At 37.1% G+C, this 14,999-nt stretch overlaps 1 pseudogene; it reads left to right on the top strand.

Annotated features, from left to right (window-relative positions):
* Window positions 1–4,940: 4,940 nt before the first annotated feature.
* Window positions 4,941–9,123, top strand: LOC120209896 (annotated as a pseudogene).
* The last annotated feature ends 5,876 nt before the right edge of the window (window positions 9,124–14,999 follow it).

Genomic DNA, 14,999 nt, shown 5'->3' with positions numbered 1-14,999 from the left:
AGTGTCATGATGTTCACAAATAAGAAAGTGAATGTGGTTTTTGACGAGACAAACTTCTTGTTGTGAAAACAACAAATCCTTCTTACTGTGAGGAGTCATCATCTCGAACGATTGCTTACCAGTACGATGCAACCTCTATATGTGATGATTGCTGATGATCATGGTGTTTTGGTCTCTAATGATGTGTATGAGGACTTTGTTGCTCCGGTTAGTACTGTGGCTTCTTGGCTTTTGTCTACTATTAGTAATCACTTGCTACCTCAGTTTGTTGGTGCAGAAACAACTGCTGCTGTTTGGAGTACGGTTTTTCAATTCTTTGTCAACTGATTCACGACGTCTGTTATGAATTTACACTATAAGTTGCAGTCCCTTAAGAAGGAGGATGATAGCATACGGGTGTTTCTTACTCAGGTTAAGGAAGTGTTTGATGCTTTGGCATCCTGTGGTAGTCCAGTTCCTGTTGTGGAACATATTGTCAGTATTCTCAAAGGACTTCCAAGGGATCATCAACCGTTCATGACCGTCATAACGTCCAGTGGTGAGTCTCTTCCCTTAGATAAAGTTTACACGATGTTGGTTGATGCTGAAACACAACTTGTTGAAGTTGCTACTTAAGAAGAGTTATTGCGAGTGCTCATGTTGGCCGTGGTACGATGAGTGGTGCTGGTGGTGATAATCGTAATCCGACATATCGTTTTCACTTTGGTGGTCGTTCTGCAGGGCGTGGTCGAGAGAGGCCACATGTTAGCATAGGTTTGATGAAACGTTCACTGGTGTTAATGATGATGTCAACCAGTTCCGTTCTAAGAAGAGTTTAGCTAATGCTAATTTTACGGTTATGGAAAACTCTGGCTGTGACAACTGTCACACTAAGAAACATGGGACAGCTCAGTCAGATGAATTATCTTCAGCTCATGCTGAGGTGGATTCTGGTTCTAATCAGTGGGTGATCAATTCAGGTACCACGCATCATGTTAAACCTGAGTATAAGAACGTCACTTAATGGGCTGCGCATTTTGGTCCAGGTAATCTAGTTGTGGGTAATGGTATGTCGTTAAAAGTTAATATAGTTGGAAATGCTATTTTACCTTCATCCTCTCGTAATTTTCTTTTGAATGATCTTCTGCATGTGCCTAGCGTAACAAACAACTTGCTTTCAGTTTTAACGTGTGCTAGGGACAATGTAGTTTACTTTGAGTTTCACTCGCATGGGTGTTATGTTTGTGATAGCTCTACGGGTGAAGTGCTACATTCGGGGAAGGTTAAAGATGGTCTGTATGTGTTTTCAGAGTTTGGCTCGCCAGGTGTTTATAATAAAGCTCAAGCTAATCTTGTTGATGTTCTTGGTTCTAGTCTATATGATGTCTGGCATAGAAGGTTAGGTCATGCCAATTGTAATACTGTAGTAAGAGCCTGTAAGGCTATTGATGTATATATTACTTCGAATGATGATGAAAAATGTGATGTGTGTTGTATTGGAAAAAGTCATAAGTTGTCATTTTTCTATTTCACTTCTTTTTATCATGCTCCCTTTGAGTTATTATTCACTGATCTTTGGGGTCCTGCTGATGTTGCTTCCAAAGGGTTTAAATATTACTTGACATTTGTTGATGCATATTCTAGACATACTTGGATTTTTTTTGCAAAACAAATCTCAAGCTATCGTGGTGTTTCGGTTATTTTAAAAATTGGTGTTGACTTAGTTTGGTGTTCCCATTAAAGCGATTCAAAGCGATTGAGGTGGAGAATACATGAGTTTGTCTCATGTTCTGCTACAAGATGATATTAATCATAGACTTTCATGTCCTCACACCTTTGAGCAAAATGGAGTCATGGAGAGGAAGCACAACCATATCATTGAACTTGCTTTAGTCTTGTTAGCTCAAGCCTCTATGCCTGTGCAATTTTGGTTCTATGTTTCCATGACTGTTGTGTATACTATCAATAGGTTACCAACAAAAGTGTTGGATGGTGTGTCACCGTGTGAGAATTTGTTTGGGAAGAAACCAAATTATGCTTCGATAAAGGTGTTTGGGTGCAAGTGTTTTCCTCACTTAAGGTTGTTTCAAACTCATAAGCTTGAGTTTCGATCTCAAGTCTGCACATTATTGGGTTATAGCTCTCAACACAAATGATATCTTTGTCTTGCTTCGAGTGGGAAGATCTATGTGTCTCGCCATGTGGTTTTTAATGAGTCTGGTTTAGTTGATAAATCTCCTACAACAGGTGCAGCTGGTACTTCTATAGTAGAGCCAGCTGATCTAGAGATTATAACTGATATTCAGCAGTTACGAGCGGTGACAAACACTCTGGATACAGCTGGTGAACTATATGGTTATGTGCAAGATGCTTCAGGGAGTGGATCACCGGAAATGGCTGATGATTCTATTCCTGCAGTGAGTTCTGATGAGGTGATGGTTCCTGATAATCAGACTGATGTGCAGACTGGTGACACTACTGTAAAAGAACCTTTGGTGTCTACTGTACCTGCTGTGAATACTCATCATATGCTTACAAGAAGCAAGTATGGCGTTTTCAGGCCTAAAGTGTATGTCATGACCTCTAATGCGGCAGAACCAACCAATGTGTATGATGCATTGAAGTCTCCCAACTGGAAAGCAGTAGTGTATGCTGAGTTTGATACTTTGCAGTGTAATGGTACATGGATTGTGACGAAGTTACCTTCTGGGTGGTCAATTGTAGGATGTAAGTGGCTGTTCAGACTGAAGACTAATCTAGATGGGTTAGTTTATCGATACAAGGCTCGATTGATTGCTAAAGGTTACTCTCAAGTACCACTGCAGGATTTCACTAAAACTTTCAGTCCAATGATTAAGTTTGCTACACTCCATGTTATCTTGTCTCTGGTTGTGGCAAGACAGTGGCAGCTGCTTCAGGTTGATATAAACAATGCATTTTTAAATGGAGAGTTGCATGAGGATGTCTACATTCAGCAGTCGCCAGGGTTCGAGCGATATACTAAAGATGGCAGTCAGCTTGTGTGTAAGCTGAACAAGGCATTGTATGGTCTTCATCAAGCGCCTAGGAATTGGCAAGCTCGATTGAAACAATATCTGCTTTAGCTAGGGTTTATAGAATCTAGGGTTGATACGTCACTGTGCATTCACAATAACAACGGTGTTTATACATATATGTTAGTATATGTTGACGATATTGTTGTTACTGGTAGTTAAAGTACTGAAGTTGATGATGTGGTTCGCCAGTTGAGTATTACATTCTCATTAAAAGATCTCGGAGAGCTTGGCTATTTCCTTGGTATTGAGGTCAAAAGGTGTGGTGGATCTTTAGTGCTGAGTTAACGTAAGTTTCTTCTTGAACTACTGATGAAAGCTGATATGGATAAATCCAGTCCTGTGGTAACACCTACGATCCTAAACAAGTTTTAATATGATGTTGGTGAACTTCTATGTGATGCTAAAGAGTATCGTAGCATTTTTGGAGCATTGTTGTATGCGTGTCATACTCGACCTAATATCACCTTTAGTGTGAATAAAGTAGCCCAGTACATGCATGCGCCACATCAGAGTCATCTTGTTGTTGTTAAACGCATGCTCTGTTATCTTGCAGGTACACTCGATTATGGCTTGGTGATATCTCCATATGATGTGAATGTGAAGGTTGTGGCGTTTTCTGATGTATATTGGGGTGGTAACCTTGATGATATGAAGTTGATTTCTGGACATTGTTTATTTTTGGGAGATAATCTTGTGTCCTAGGCTTTTAAGAAATAGAAGACGGTTTTGAGGTCTACCATGGAGGTTGAATATCGCAATGTGGTTGATGCAGCAGCAGAGGTGACTTGGGTTGATGCACTTCTTTCGGATATGGGGGTTGTAAGACAAGGAGTGTCAGTTATTTGGTGTGATAATAGTGGTGTTGTGGCCATGAGTAGCAATCCAGTATATCATGCGAAGGCTAGGCACGTAAAAATTATTGTGCATTTTATGCGAGAGAAGGTTGCTGCTAAGCAGGTGTTCATTAACTATGTTCCAACTAGTCACCAAGTGGCAGATGGGTTTACTAAATCGTTGTCCAGACCGTCGTTTGAGCAATTTCGATCTAAAGTCCAAGTGTTTTCATTTGACCATGAAGAAGGAAAAGAAAGTAGGGAGAATATTAGAGATATAAGTATTGTTATGCCACAGTTGTAGAGTTGTTGTGCAGTTGAGAAGCAGTTGAGAGTTTGTTAAAATTGTTGTTATCTGTTAGACTTGCCAGCTAGGAGTATAGGTAGTTACATTGTACCTATATAAGCATGTAAGTATACTGCTGTAAAACAAGAGAATAAAATATATCTTTTACTGTGTTTGCATCATTCTCTACATTCCACTTCTTGTAACTGCAATACTTCTGAATCACATGGACTTGTTATCACTACAGATTTCATCGATGGATTCGAGTCTTTTTGACAGCAAAAAGTTGTCTCTATGTTTCAACTTAGTGGTTGTGGATATTGAGTATCCGAATTTTATATGTTTTTTGTTTTTATGATTGACTAAGACGATTCTTTTATAATGTGATTACAAAAGAATAACTGCTTATAGTTATTGCAGGTAGACCTGTTGTAACAAACATAAGATACCTAAGGGTGATCATTTCCTTTTGGCACAACAATTAGCTTTAGGAGCTTCAATTGAAGAGTATGTTGAGGTTCATGGTTTGGATTAAAGCATCTGATGCATGTAAATACCTATTTATGCGTCTAAATACACAACATGATAATTACTACTACTGATTACAGCTTTTGAGTTTTGTCGAACCATGATAACATTATCAAAGAGAAAATTCCCATTTTCCATTTTACTGCTTTCACTGTCGTAACTCGAAAATGATATTCTACGATAGTTCCATCCACTTGTAACTTCAAGTTTTTAACCCTACGAAAGAAAGGACAAATAGAGAACAAATATGAAGAAAAAAATGGAAATATTTACAGCAGAAACCCGAAAGCATGCTTTTCAGGCTAAACCGGAGGATACTTGCGTTGAAACTTGGAACAAAAGGACTAAAGACTAATCCCTCAGGGTTTACGGAAAGTATAACGTTCCCACTTTTCCCGGGATCAAAAGCGAGAGATATTTTACAGTAATGGCTTTTATCTTTTTCTTTTAGTTTGTGGGTTAACTTAGTAACCCAAGGATCTAATCTTTGCTTGTTTCCTGAGAAAATGTTTATTCTGATTTGGTATCCAAATTAGAAAAAAAAAACCTTTTCTTGAAACCCTTAAAGAAATATAATGATGGGATAAAACTCAAAAGGGGATTTCTTTTTGTTCTGTTAATTATTTTTATTTTTTTGTTGCTTCCTCTGATCAATCAAACAGAGGGCTCAACATGAAAAATTAAATTTCCCCAGCAAAGGTTGGCTTTTGATACTTCACAGAAGTCAATGAAAGGGTTTTGGAAGCATGGGTTGGCATGAGCTCTTATGGATTGGAAAACTGCTTGTCCTTATGCAATTGGTTCATGGGGTAGTTGGTTGGGGAAAGGATGGTCATTACGCTGTTTGCAAGATAGCCGAGGTTAGACTTGTTTTCTCTTTTTATTTTTGAAATTTTTTGTTGTGTATTATTTGTACCATAAGATCATATAGATCGGTTAAGGAAAATCAGTTTATTGAACGGTCGTGGTTGGTTGGTTCTGTTAATTGTTTTTGGTGTCTGTGTTTAACTATTTTGTGCGTGTGTAACTAGCAATTCTACATGAACATTTCCTGAGAGTATTGCATCAGTTGGCTGTGAATCAGAAGATGACAATTTCATCTAATTATGCTCTTCTTGATCCTTCAGGGATATCTTACTAAAAATGCTCGGGGTACAGTCAGGGAACTGCTCCCTGATTTGGCTGGAGGTGAGCTTGCATCTGTATGCTCCTGGCCTGATGAAATAAAATGGTACTATAAATGGCACTGGACTAGTCCCTTGCACTATGTCGACACTCCAGATTTCAAGTGTAACTATAAACACTGCCGTAAGTTTAGTTTCATTTTATTTTCATGTTTCGGTTCTGGTAATGTAAATGTTGCTTTGTAGTTGATTCTTTTAACATTTCTGATCATGGATACTTATAGGAGACTGACATGATTCTTATGGACATAAAAATAGATGTGTAACTGGAGCCATTTTCAACTATACAAAGCAACTTTTTTCAGCATATCAGGGACATAATCCTCAGTTGAGTTGTAAGTTTGTTCTTATATGTGATAACCACTTACACAGGCTATGACATTATATTTTTAACCCTTATATGGTGACTCCTCTTCTATTGGTAACAGTCAACTTGACAGAGGCAGTTATGCTCTTAGCTCATTATATTGGGGGTGTCCATCAGGTATGTGGTCTTGTTCTGGTACCTATCAACTTAAGGGTGTTCCTAAAGATGCAATGTTACAAACTTGCGGTTATATTGGAGTTGGATGAATAGCTGACTTGATCTGAGGAACATGGTTTATGATCATTCGTTAACTAAGAAAATATGTTCTTCAAGTCTGTATTACACTATTACTTTACCGACTAGTTTAAAAGAAGTGAGAGAAGAAATAGAAAAAAGTTTGGTATAAACCTGCTTTATTTACCATGATTTATGTTTATAAAATATGTTCTTCATAGGACTGATGGTTGTTAAAGACAATCGTTGTTGAACGCTACAACTTAATGCTTAAAGTCCATTGTTTTAGAAAGACATATTATAGTTTTAAAACGATAATACTTTTTTGAAGGTGCAAAGAATATTTTCTGTAAATCTGGTTCTCTGACATGTACTTTGTTTTATGATATTTTTTAGCAATTTTTGACTGGAAAGCCACAATTTCATAGAAAATTCTGACCCATGTTCTATATCCATCTAGAATGTGTTGCTTATATCCATTTACCCTTTTATCCTTTTTTAAACCGATTAGCTTCTCACTTTGATGTGGAAGTATAGAAGAAAACTTGGTACCTATTTCTTGTGAAAAAATAAGGTGTACACTCAGCGCTTTAACTTTTTTCTTTTCTGATTACAGCCATTACATGTTGGCTTCTTAGGAGATCTAGGCGGGAATACAATTACAGTCCGCTGGTACCGCAGGAAGACAAATCTACACCATGTGAGCTCTTCTGTCCTTTTTAGGTTTATTTCCGTCCAGCATTCATTTTTCGTTTACCCTGTGATAAGTGCCAAATGATGTTAAAGCAAATTAAATATGAACTAATGTGTTACTCTCATTGTTTTACTTGCCGCTTCATTATGATGGGAAGGTGCACAAGAATTACATTTCGTTTACCCAGTTAGCAGTCATCGAAGTTGGCTGTTAAGCAACAACTGATCCAACCTGTCACTTATCATTTCTGCTCATGTAAAAAAGAAAAGAAAAGAAATAAAGGTTCTTGAGCTGTTAGTCATTTGAGGCAAATGTGTACTTCTGTCGGGAAAACCATTTACTTGCCTCTTCCTTAACTGATGTTAGATCCAGTGATAACTCTTCTTTCTGGCCCGATTTGACAACTTGTTTGTCAGAATGTTTGGATGGAAAAATGTGATTCATGCTTAAAGTACTGATAAAAACATGCATGAGAAAGTGGGTATATGTGGTTGGAGCCAATTTGTTCTATCTGCATGCAGTTTAATTCAATACTATCATTGTTACAGGTCTGGGATAACATGATTATTGATTCTGGTTTGAAGACATTCTATCGTTCAGATCTTTAAGTAATGATTCAATCCATCCAAAGGAATATTACTGTAAGCGTTTTTTTATTTCCTTCATATTCCTTTGAATGTGTTGTATCATTCAGTATTTTTTATTCAATTGGCAACTACTTGCAAAAACACTCGAGTTTAATTTGGACTAGAGAATTAGGAATTTTTCCTGCCCCCTTTTATGTTGCTTTTGAGCTTTTCTTTACCTTGTTTCCTTGGGGTTTAGGCCTGTTTTTATTTTTAAGACGGCCCATGCAATTGCCAAAGCGTGACACTGTTGTTGTGTTTATTTTTCATGTATAGGATGATTGGTCCAATGATATATCCATGGGAGAATTGTGGACATAATCAAACTGTTTGTTCTAAGCTGTAAGTATATGTCACACGACATATTCTTTCAACTCTTTCTGATGCAAATGCTTGAGTGGTTCAACTGTATTTACTTTGATGTAGATTGTCAAAGCACACTAAAACACATTCACCTGGAAATATGTAGATACGCATGCTCCAAACATACAAATACGTTTTTAATTTAATTCTGAGTTACTTCAAGTAAAAAAGAGGTAATAATGTTTTGAGCTACAAGGAACTGCCATCATTAGACATAATCAATCATCTTTATACAGGTATGCTTCCGAAAGTGTTAGGTTGGCATGCAAGTTTGCATACAGGAATGCCACTCCGGGAAGCACATTAGAAGGTATTTTCTTCTTCTGCCACTTCCTTTTTCTTATTTCATAATCGGAAGACACCTTTCCATGCAACATATGTTTGCTCCGCTGTTTATTTAAATCAACAACTTATTGGAGAGAGATGGCAAAATTAATGCTACTATGTCTATCAGCTGGCCTAAACATTAAGATTATTGGTCTTTTCACCTTTCTCTATAACACATGCTGTACCTGTATTAGCTGGTTTACATGAGCATCTGATTGCTGCTAAGTGCTAACCATTGAAGGCATCAATGAACTTTATTATCCTTTTGCTCTTTAACCATCCCTTTGAATGCTAACTTCTCTTACACATGATTTGCTCAATATGGCTTGGATAATCGAAATTGACATGCTAAAATGCTCAGATACTGTTATTCAGTACATGATTACCACCTTCTCGATGAGGAGCAGATAAGCTATCTTATTTGAACACGTGTCATCTTTCTTTTAACACATTCTTCATTTGTTCTGTAGACTAGTATTTCCTTTCTCGGTTGCCTATTGTGAAGAGGCTTGCTCAAGGTGGGATTCGCCTTGCTGCTGTGCTTAATCATCTATTGAAATCCGAAGTGAAAATTGCTCGAGCATGAAGATATGCATTTGTAAATGATGAAGTAGGGGACTAGGGGCCACTCTAGTTTCCCTTTGTCAACTCTTTCAAGAAAATACTAATACATCAAATAGTGGAATAACGAACTTATACTGAATGATTACCTGTTTTCAGGTTGTGTATGTCATCTCCCATATACCTAAGTTAACCCTTGTTGAAAAACACAACATAAGTTCCAAATTCAAGCTTTCCAAGTGGCCTGTATTCCGTTTCTGAATGTTTTACATAATTAAAATCTTAAAGGAAACCTGGTTCAAGTCATACCTGCAAAGGTTTTTTAATGAATACTCAAAGGCTTCTAAGAAGAAATAAACATTGGCAAGTTACATCCCTAGGCTGCAGAAGATGTTGAAAATTTGCTATATCACCATCCCAATGGGAACGCTTCGACCCGTTGTGTTTGGCCTGCTCAAACCTCAATGGTCAAAGCAGAAACTGAATAAAATTGCTTTGCTACGGGGGCTATTCTCGTGCTGGGGTCGAAATGAAATAAAAAAAAAAAGCCTACGTAAACCGAATAATTCCCCAAAAAAGCCAACTTGAGATTGATTTCTCTTTGGATCAATCCTCAACAAAATAAAAGAAAGAAGAGTACAATAGGGTTCATCTTACTTTATATTTTAAACTTGAAAATCCCTTCTTCAAACAAGAATCAAGACTAGGTGGTGGGAAATGGTAATCGATCAGAAGATAAACTGAAATTAATAAGGAAAAGCCAGAACGAAAATTCATTCAACTCTGGAAGCTATTAACATAAGCATTATACAAAACTGATATGAACAACAAAAAAGCAGCTCACATCTTTCCTAGGACAGGCAACATCTTTTAAACTTTTTTGGGAGAAATCAAAGAAGCTAGGACTAGGACAAGTGAGAAGCAGCTGCCCTGCGACTACTTGGAGAAAAAATAGAAGCAACAGAATGGGCAATCCCCAGCAACATAGCTACTTTTACTTGACCCCTCCTTGGGATCGGACGTCCAGCAATCCTCCTTGAAAAATTCCCACCCTTGATCATTTCCCTTCGTACACCTGCCATTTCTTCTTAAGAAATAAGACACAAGAGAATAAAACACCAAACAGAATTTGGATTTGAGTCTTGATGCTTTGGAGTTTGGAACTTGGGTTAGTTGTGTTGTGTGATTCCCCGTCCCAGGTTGTGTCCCTTTGAATATATAGAGAGTGAAACAAAATGCCCTTTGTTTTCTCCTTATATTACATCATGCCCTCAGATTTTGACGATGACTTAACGGTATCCACCATTCGTCTTTAGGTACTGGCTGCTGTCTGCTACATTCACGTTCTGGAGTTTTTTTTTCTTTGACCAAAAAAATCATTTTTGTAGGATTTACGATATTTCTTTGAGTGAACGCCAAGTATGTAACCCCTATCTGCATGGTTGAATATTTCAATGATAAGTATGATGATTAAATTGAAATATTAATATGCAGAAAGTTTGAATTTAATAACTCCAATTTTTTAAATGTCTAACAATAATTTTATTTAATTTTATTTATTTTTTTTTATTAATTTTAGTATTTGCAAAATTAAAATTTATTATTTTAAAAAATTAAATTGAATAGTTAATATATCTTCACTAACTTCAAAATAAAATAATTCAACTCTTTCCATCTTCTTCGGCTTCGTGTCTGATATTGAGTGAAGAAGTATGGACATTAAAGTCTTATGTCGAAAATTTCAATTTTGCATTCCTTTTTGAAGTTTGAAATTTTCAATTTTAGATAGTAAAGATAATTAGCGTAGAAACAAAGGATTTTAAGCAGGTTAATTATTGATCCATTAAAATCACGTGCTCCATTGTGTGTTTGCATCCGCATGCAGAAGAAAATTAATGTTAATGCATGCATTCAAATCAAGTCCCATGTATGGGAGTAAATGAACCGAGTTTTAACAAACCCTGTTATATTCGTGTTTGTTTATTTATTTTTGAAAGTATTCATGTTCGGTTCGTGTTCGTTTAAATTTTTAATGTCGTGTTAATGTTCGTTTATTTATTTTTGAATGTATTCGTGTTCATTTATTTATTGTTCACGTACATGTTCATTTAATGTTCGCAAACATGTTCATTTATATGTTCATGAACGTGTTCATGAACAGTTCATTTAATGTTCGCAAACGTGTTCGTTTATATGTTCACGAACATGTTCATGAACAGTTTGTTTTTTAGTGTTTGTTTATTGTTCGTTTATATATTCGATTTTTAATTTCATTTACAAGTTAAAGAAAAATGATAAAATTACGCCACTAGTGCTTAAGCTTCTTAAAATTCATAGTTTAAAATGTAACTTTTATCATGTGTTTCTATTTAATCCTTATCTTCACCAATATTTAAAATATAAAAAATAAAAGGAAAAGGAGAATTGTTTAGCGTTGTTTTAGTGTTTGTTTATTGTTCGTTTATATATTTGATTTTTAATTTCATTTACAAGTTAAAGAAAAATGATAAAATTACGCCACTAGTGCTTAAACTTCTTAAAATTCATAGTTTAAAATGTAACTTTTATCATGTGTTTCTATTTAATCCTTATCTTCACCAATATTTAAAATGTAAAAAATAAAAGGAAAAGGAGAATCGGGTAAATGAATATTTTCATGAACATAAATGGATGAGTTGATAAACAAGCTCGTAAATGAGCTTATAAAAGAGCTCATAAACAATCTTATTCTTGAATATAAACGAACCGAACACATATATGCTCGTGTTCGTTCGTTTATTAAATGAACATAAATTTTTTGTTCATGTTCGTTTATTTAGCTTAGCAAAAGAACATAAACGGTTCATTTACTACCCTAGTCCCAAAGGTGGTTTTGGACTCCCTGTCAGTCACTCCAGCCTCAACCTTATCATCTTCTTTAATGTTACGACAAAGTAGATATCCTTCAAGGATATCTTACCATAGATGCTCAGGCTACAGTAAGGGAACTGCTCCCTGATTTGGCTGGAGGTGAGCTTGCATCTATATGCTCCTGGCTTGATGAAATGAAGTGGTACTATAAATGGCACTGGACTAGTCCTTTGCACTATGTCGACAACCCAGATTTCAAGTGTAACTATAAACCCTGTCGTAAGTTTAGTTTCATTTTATTTTCATGTTTCTGTTATGGTAATGTAAATAATGCTTTTTAGTTCATTCTTTTAACATTTCTGATCATGGATACTTCTAGGAGACTGCCATGATTCGTATGGACATAAAAATAGATGTGTAACTGGAGCCATTTTCAACTATACAAAGCAACTTTTTTTAGCATATCAGGGTATTAAGAAACTGTATATGAAAAAAAGGTATATTGAACACATGCATTTACATTGACTGATACATCACTTATATAGTAAACACTGCTACTCTGTTAAGCTAACAACCTCTCTAACTGACTAACAAATTTTGGCACCCAATTATAACTATCTAAAGCTAGTTCTACTATAATACATGCACGTTCACAGCAAGCTATAGTCTAACATTCTCCCTACTCTTTTCATTTTCTTCTTTAAGCAACTCTACACCCTTGGCATCACACATATACTGTGACAAAACTCCTCAAACGCAAATTTTGAGAGAGATTTTGTAAAACCATCTACTATTTGATGTGCAATTGGTATGTAGTTAATCTTCAATAGACCTGTAGCCACATTCTCTCAAACAAAGTGGATATCAAGATCTATATACTTCGACTGTGCATAGTATATAGGATTAGCACTCATAGCCACTGCTCCTGTGTTGTCACACCAAACCACCGGCTTCCTCCATTGTTGAATCCATAGGTCTGCAAGCAAAGAACTCGTCCATGTAACTTCAGCAGCTGCATCAACAAGACACTTTTATTCTGCCTCCATCGTGGACCGAGACACAGTTTTATATTTCTTTGAACTCCATGCAACAAGGCATTTTCCAACGAACACACCATAACCATATATTGACCGTCGATCACCAATGTTTTCTCCCCAATCTGCATATGCAAAAGCTGACACAGACAATTCTGCCTTTGCAAAATCTGACACAGACAATTCTGCCTCATCTGCTCGAAATAGTAACCCATAATTCACAGTTCCAACTAAGTATCGAAGTATAAGCTTGACTACAAGCCAATGTGTTTCTCGTGGTGCATGCATGAATTGTGCCACCTTTCCAACACTGTAGGATAAGTCAGGACGTGTATGGCACAAATAGAGCAAGGATCCAACTATGCTGTGATATTCACTTGCGTTTGACAGCAGCTCCCTAGCATCTTTTGACAATTTTAATGACAGTATCATCGGTGTGGAACATGCAGTTGCACCTGTCATACTAGTTTTCTCAAGCAGTTCCAACACAAATTTTTTCTGACTTAGAAACAGAGAACCACGAGAGCGATACACTTCAATCCCCAAGAAAAAACGAAGTGCACCAAGGTCCTTGAAAGAAAACCTTTCACTAAGCAGCCTCACAACTTCTTGAATCTGACAAGACTAGTGTCCAGTGATGACTATGTCATCAACATAAACCAATACATATATGTTATCAACACCTCGTTTACAGACAAACAGTGACGAATTTGCTCGAGATGCTGTAAACCCAATCTGCACGAGATTATCCCTGAGCTTAGCATGCCAGTTCCTAGGTGCCTGGCGCAATCCATATAAAGCCTTCTGAAGCTTGCAAACAATAACAGATTCATCTTCAGCAAGTTGCACAAACCCTGGTGGATGTTGCACGAACACGTCTTCAGTGAGGTCTCCATTGAGGAACGCATTATTAATGTCAATATGCCTCAACTCCCAGTCATTAGATATCGCTAGTGTTACAATAGCATTAAGCGAAGAGAACTTAACAACTGGGTTGAACGTATCAAGGAAATCATACCCTGGAACTTGCGAGTAGCCTTTTGCAACCAGTTGCGCCTTATAATGATGTATAGATCCATCTGGATTTCTTTTCAGTTTAAACAACCACTTACACCCAATTGGGGTATGCCTTTCTAGTAATTTCACCAACCTCCACATGCCGTTTCTTTGAAGAGCATCTACCTCAGCTTGAACTGCTTACTTCTAATTAGTCGACTGAAACGCCTCTTGAACCGTGGAAGGTATGTCATTGTTGAAATGAGTGGAGTACGCCTTAGGTTTGAAGACTCCACATTTACTGTGTGTCATCATTGGGTGATGATTCTCCCTAGTTGGTAGAGTAGTTGTCGTAATCGGTGCATTATTGGAGAATTCTAATTTTTCAATCACCTGTGTAATACTTGCATTATTCAAATTATTTACGTCAGTATTTACGGCCCCAACAGCGTCCATCATGTCGAGCGGTGCGGCCTCAGCATCATTTTTGCCCGGTGAGGTGAAGCGCAATGTAGACATAGCTCCCAGTTCAAGCGGTGTGGTTGCTCCAAGTCCAAGTGGTGTGGCTCCCAATATATTATTATAATGTGTGGCCCTAACTAAGGTATTATCATGTGTGGCTTCAATAATTTTATTGCTTTAACTATGCGTCCCAAAAGCACTATCACGAGCTCCACTATCATGCGCACTAGCTCCAATATCATGAGCACTAGATCCAATATCATGAGCTGCCCCAACGGTAATATTGCTTGGATTTTGCACACCAGCAACATCAACACAAGTGGCCCCAACGTCATGCGCATTATTGTGGGCGTGTATGGCTCCATGATTATTATAATACATATTGGACCCATGCGAATTATCATGCGCATTGTGAGTAGGTATTATTCCAAAATGGCGTGACTCTATGATTAAAACGCACATTGGTCCCATACGTATTATCATGTGCACTATCTCGGTTGCTGGTTGAAGTGGGATGTGGTGTGGCCCCAGTAGCATGACTATGTGCATTAGGCACATCTTCTTGTCCCACATTATGCGTATTGTCTAGATTAATGGTTGGTGCAACATCACTAATCCACATTCTCACATCTGCAACAAGTGGAATATCACGTGAACGAGCAACTTTTGCATGTGGGGA

This window comes from Hibiscus syriacus, unplaced genomic scaffold, assembly GCF_006381635.1.
Source record: "Hibiscus syriacus cultivar Baekdansim isolate YM2019G1 unplaced genomic scaffold, ASM638163v2 tig00020682_pilon, whole genome shotgun sequence".
NCBI lineage: Eukaryota > Viridiplantae > Streptophyta > Magnoliopsida > Malvales > Malvaceae > Hibiscus > Hibiscus syriacus.
The sequence above is the reverse complement of the archived record's forward strand: the minus strand, read 5'-3'. Positions and strand labels throughout refer to the sequence as shown.